Source organism: Pipra filicauda, unplaced genomic scaffold (assembly GCF_003945595.2).
Source record: "Pipra filicauda isolate LSUMZ 115617 unplaced genomic scaffold, ASM394559v2 scaffold83_size3615187_pilon, whole genome shotgun sequence".
Taxonomy (NCBI): domain Eukaryota; kingdom Metazoa; phylum Chordata; class Aves; order Passeriformes; family Pipridae; genus Pipra; species Pipra filicauda.
Genome location: NW_024105020.1, coordinates 194,019 through 200,018, shown reverse-complemented (window position 1 = coordinate 200,018; position 6,000 = coordinate 194,019).

The window sequence follows — 6,000 nt, the reverse complement described above, 5'->3', positions numbered from 1 at the left end:
ATAGCAAGAGCAGACCTTGAGCCAAGACACTGCATTCTATTTAAATGACCAGGAAGAACCGCTTCAGGAGAGACACCAAGGAAGGGTGACCAAAAAGTGCACCCACAGTGGAATAGACACCTCCTCTACTTCAGGAAAATGTAAAATAGAATGGCTCATTTCAATAGACACTTCTCATTTCGAAAGGCTGCCCCAACAGACAAATAATCTTGGAGGTTATCACTCAGGGATGCAGTGGTGCAGGCACCAGGGCAGCAGCTGTTCCCAGCTCTTCCCAGCAGGAAGTGAGGTGTGAGGGAGCTTCTTTCATTATGCCCGTCACTGCCTGTGCCGAGGGGCCAGACAATGCTGTGCTGAAGCCTGAAGCAGCACTGGAGTCTGTTTATTCCATGGATCTGAAAATGTTTGACCATTGGCACTGTTCTGCACAAGTTGACAGGGGAGGAGAACTAAAAGCATTTTGGTCATTAATTGGCCCTACAGATTTAAAACTCAAATGTATCCAAAATAAATGCAGCAAGCTGACCTCAACTGCTAACCTCAGTGTAAAGACAATATCCTTCTTTTTCATGCACATCAGTGCCCTGCAGATTGTTTTCGAAAGAAGAAAACAGAAAAAAGTGAATGGTGAAAGTGAAGGTGCCGTGTCAGTGGTTACAAGGCTGGCTAACACTCCTTAGCCTGCAGCTTTTGCCATTGCAGTCATGCTTGATTTTCCACAAGCATCTGTCTAGCTGCAGCCTGCTGAGTTCTGCCTCTTACCATATGCTTCTCCCCTTTAAGCACAGCATTTCCCATAGGAACTGTTTCTAGTGCCTGTTTCTAATTACTCTGTTTCTTCCCTACTGGCAGGCAATGGTTGCTGTAGGCAAGAGGTGCCACCTTTGCTCAAGGAGCAGGGCTGGCCATGCTGGCTGTGGCCGGGCATCGCCTCTGCTGCTCCACAGCCCAGCCAGCATCCTGCTCACTCAGTCACTTCAGCAGCTGTGCATGATTAATGGATTATTTACCTTTTGCCGTCTGATTATTATTTTTCTGCCTCTAACCTTTTCACTTTTACAAATATATTTTGACTTTGAAATTCTGGGGATTTCACTTATAACCTTTATGTTTATTGGTGAAGTAGCTATTATTAGACTGTTTTTCCCCTTCTTTCTAATTCTGGAGTTTAATTATACTTTTCCTTCTGCCTTTTGGTACAGGTGCAGTGATTACCTGGCATTAAGTCTGTTTCATGATCATTAAGTAGGCTTGTTATTGTCCTTTTTGTATATATTTTAAAGTTGTAAATAAGTCAGCTTTCTAACGAATCTGCCTGGTAAAACTTTGCTGCATTACTGAGGGCCACTATGGTTTTATGAAAAAAAAAAAGGCCTTTAGTCAGGTACAGTCTCTGTCCCTTTCCAGCCACCAGCACAGAGAGGTCAAAGTGATGAGAGAACTGCTGCACTTGAGAGTGTGGCAAAAGACTTCCAGGTGGGACGAGTCAAGGGGAAGAGGGTAGGTAAGGAGGGGAGCAGCAGGACAGAGATTTTGGTTGACTCTGAGGAGCATCATTCCCAACACCCCAGGAGCATGTGTGGGTGTCTCCAGCCAGGTAGTCCTAAAATCTGGGTGGGTACTGGGGGATACTTGCATAATCTTATTTTTCCTCTGCCTTTCCTTTTCTTTCACCTTGAATTTGACTCATTTTGCCATTCTGCTATCCTTCTCCAGCCTTATCTCTGGATTTTTTAGTCTGTTTTCATAATTCATCTGCTAAGGCACATTGTGCTGATTCCTTCCCTAGTTTTCCTTTGGAGTGTTTCTCCCTCTCCCTGCCTTTCTGATTGCTTGTGTGCGCTGACCCGGCACAGACATTCCTGGGTCTCTTGCTCTGTTGCAGCTGTTCTCCTGCATCTCTGTAAAAAACAATCTGAATTGTGCTGAACCTTAAATAATAAACATAACTACTTAAAACTGGCATTATTCAGGTACAAGTTTGTTTTTAAACACAGCCTTGTGAGCTCAGGGCTCTTGGATGAGATCCCTGACATTTTCTGTGTGTGTGGGTTTTTTTCAGTGTTTCTAAACTACAATTGATGGGATAATGTAATGTGGCCTTTTTTACAACACTATTTAAGAGGTGAAACACTAGATAGCATATTGATGCAGTGTGCATAATTTCAGAAAGGGTGAATTAATCAGCTTTATGTGTTGAGTGCGCAGGAATGGAGTTTGCATGATTACAGACAATCCACTTTAAAATAGGGTAGCGAGAGATAGCAAAAGGAATAGAAATGTCCTGAAGGTGTCTAGGGCAAGGAGCAGGGAGGAGGAAGAGAAGCATAACTCTGTAGTGTTAGTGCTCTTTTCCAGCTAAGGCTGGAAATTTATTCTCTATGATTACATGAGAGGAAAAATGTACTCATCTTTTGGGGCTCATACTCAGGTTTTAATATTTTCTTGTAAGAAACCACATCGAGTGACAAGCATGGACCAGAATAAATATCACCCCTGTGTGGTATGCACCTCTTTATGTTGTGAAAGACAGAGCTGCCAGTCTTTTTTAGATTGTGTGGATTTGTTCAATGACCTTCACTGGTACCATCAGAACAAGTAGAAACATGTTGCTCCTGAGGCCAGGCTGGGTAATTCGATTGAGGAAACAACTCTAGTCAAGAATAATTGTCTTGGGCATCACCAAGTAGGCTGGATGCTGCAAATCAATCTTTATTTTTCTTATAATACTGTTATTGTTCTGCTGTAGGGTGCGTGAGACTAAATTTGGTACTAGTCTCCGGTGCATCTCTTTGTTAGTGCGCTTTTAGAAGAGCAGCGAAGGTATTGAACAGGTCTTCCCTTGGGTGCCCAGCCTCCCACCTACTGCTGGATGTGGCTGAAAGAAAGCTTTCATGGGAAAAGGTCAAATGAAGGACAGCCTTGTAACCAGCTTTGCTGCACAGCTGAGTATGTGATACGTTTGCCTCCAACTTATGTGCTCACCACAGTGCTGGAGCCAGTTCTCGCTCTCTGCAGCACCAGGCAGCACCTGCAGTGGGCAAAGTTGTACTGGCAAGTACAGGTTATACTGGAGAGGACTCACACTTGTACCAGTGCCTTGTGCTTTCTTCACATTGTCGTTATATTACCTACTGGAAAGTACAGTCAGCATGAGCACAGTTTTAGCACCGCCACTATCACTTCGCAGGTAGAGCATGACAGTATTTGAGAAGGAATATAAGATCCTTTTCTACCTTGGGTACAGGTTTCTTCCTCTCAAATGTTACAAAGGATGGGGAAAAAAAGCTCTTTGTATGTTAGAGCATTCCCAGCACTCCAACAGCAGGGGGACAATTCTGTAAAGCAATGGCAGGTGATGAGGCATAAAATAAGCATATCAAAGCTGCTAGGTTTTTTTATGATTTCCACCACTGGGACTACTTCAACAAGACATTTTATCAGTTTTCTGCAATGGGTCTGACCCCATGCTGCAGGTAGCATGCCAGATCTCAAGCATCTAGATAAGACATGATGAATAAATATCTTTTCCTCCACCTCCCTCAGTTTACCTCCACCAGAGACAGAGGTCAGTCTGAATAGGCCCAAAAATGAAGAGAACTTGAAGAGAACTGCCCAAACAGGCTGGGTAGCTTTAGTGTTCTGATGTTATCTTGATGGCATAAAAGCAATAAAGTTCAGATGTAGCTGCCTGTTGCTCTGTTAGCAAATGCTACTGACTATTCTGTTAGGCTGCTGCCAGGGTCTCAGGCTAGATCTAGAGGGACTTGGACATAAGAACTGAGGAACAACCAAGGTCCCTGCACATTTGCCAAATATCCATCATGCCCTGGCAGGAAGGGTTCATTGGTTTGGTGTTTTGGAGATGAGAAAGAATGAAAATGAAGTTGAAGGCATCTCACAAATATTATTCTTGTAAATAATTGTTTAGACATTAAGCACTGTCAGTCCTCATCCCATTCCTCTCAGGCCCAAATCTTGCTGCTAGAGGGTAAAATGAAGCAAACTGTACAATGTTTGCTATGAGTCTGGAGGGGAAAAGTGGTCAAACCCAGAGGGTTTGAGTTAGCCCCTCAGGCGGGACACAGCCTGCACTGCCCTGAAAGCCACATGGCTCTTCAGCTGGGAAGACACAAAAGAACAAGGTGCAGCCAAGTAAGGGAAGATGGCCAGGGACCAACAGAAGCCTGTAGGCAGAGCAGAGATTGGCTGTCCCTGTTTTGGAGCAGCGTGGCTCATTCCCAAGGGAGTGTGAAGGGGCTGAGTGGAGGGGGCTTTACAATTTAAAAAGTCACTGAAGTTTCTTCTGACACAAAGTCAAAACTTGACCTGACAAGACACAAGGTGGGGAATTTGCTTGCAAACCTTTAAAACTTTCTCCCCACACAACCCAGGAGCTTTTTCCATTTTAAAATTGTTCTAGCTCACAATTTCCTGAGGCCTGGCTTTTGCATTCAGAGCCCTCTCGCTGCATTTAGGAGCATTTGTTTTGAAAAAAGTCCCTGGCAGGTCTTCTTTTTAGCTGGCTTTGAATCCTGCCATGACATGGCTTCAATCAAGAAAATCTCTCCATTTTACCTTCCACAGGGAGGCAAGTTATCAGTACAAGTGATTATTTGTATGAAACACTGCACACTCTTGTGATTTGATATGAGGCAGATGGGAAAAGCAAAAGTGTAGGGTATTGAGGCATCGATAATTAACAGCAGCTTAACAAGAGACTCCTCCCTCCTCTGGGATTGAGATTTATTTGGTTTGTAGTTTTTAGTTTTGACCATCTGTGCTGGATTTGGCTTGGATAGTGTTAATTTTCTTCCCAGTGGCTAGTATAGGGTTGTGTTTTGGATTTGTGCTGAACACAGGGTTGAAAATATAGATATGTTTTTGTTATTGCTGAGCAGGGCTTACACAGAGCCTTTTCTGCTTTTCATACTGCCACGCTGGTGAGGAGACTGGAGGTGCATGGGAAACTGGGAGGAGACACAGCTGGCACAGCTAACCCCAACTGACCAAATGGATATTCCAGACCAATGACACCAGTATATAAAGCGAGGTTAAGAAGGAGGAAGGGGGAGGAGCATTTGAAGTGATGGCATTTGTCTTCCCAAGTCACTGTTAGGCGTGATGGGACCCTGCTGTCCTGGAGAAGTCTGAACACTTGCCTGGCCACGGGAAACAGTGAATTAACTCCTTGTTTTGCTTTACTTCTGTGTGCAGCTTTTGCTTTCCATATTAAACTGCCTTTATCTGAACCCATGAGTTTTCTGGCTTTTACCCCTCTGATTCTCTCTCCGATCCCACTGGTGAAGAAGTGAACGAGTGGCCGAGAGGGGCTTGGTCGTTTGCTGGGGTTAAACTACGATACCATCACAGGCATGGGGCCATTCAGCATTACAGAATGAGCAACTGCTGTCAGAAGTACTCCTGGCATGCTGATGCTGACTGGAGTATCTAGAGGGGATGTACTGAGTGGCTGCTGTCCAGAACAAGACCTTTTGGGAAGGTTTTGAAGCAAGGACACTAAAGCTTCTGCTTGACAAACCGGTGTGTCACAAAAGGCCACAGAGATGCTTTGAAATAAGATACGACAAGTTAAAACCTAAAGATGGATCAAACAAGTACAGAAATAAAAACCTCCCTTCACTTTGCAAATGTAAATCCCCGGTGAATAACATCTTTTCAAAAAGCAGATACAAATCCATGCTGTGCTCCTCCCTCACCATCTTCAACTGCTTGTGATTCAAGTAGAAAAACCCGTACTTCTGTCAAATTCTGGGAGCTTTCTGGCATGACACTGCAGAGTAACCTTGTATGTTACAGGGACTAAAGGGATTGAAACATCTTTTCATGCTGCCTGTGACTTTCAGATATAAAGAACTTGCATTTTATTTGAATATACTTCCAGGTCAGAGAAACACGAAGTGCATAATCTTGAAGCTGTCACCAGTTACTTGCTATTTTTTATAAATTCCTTGTTTATGCAGTCTTTACATAATATTC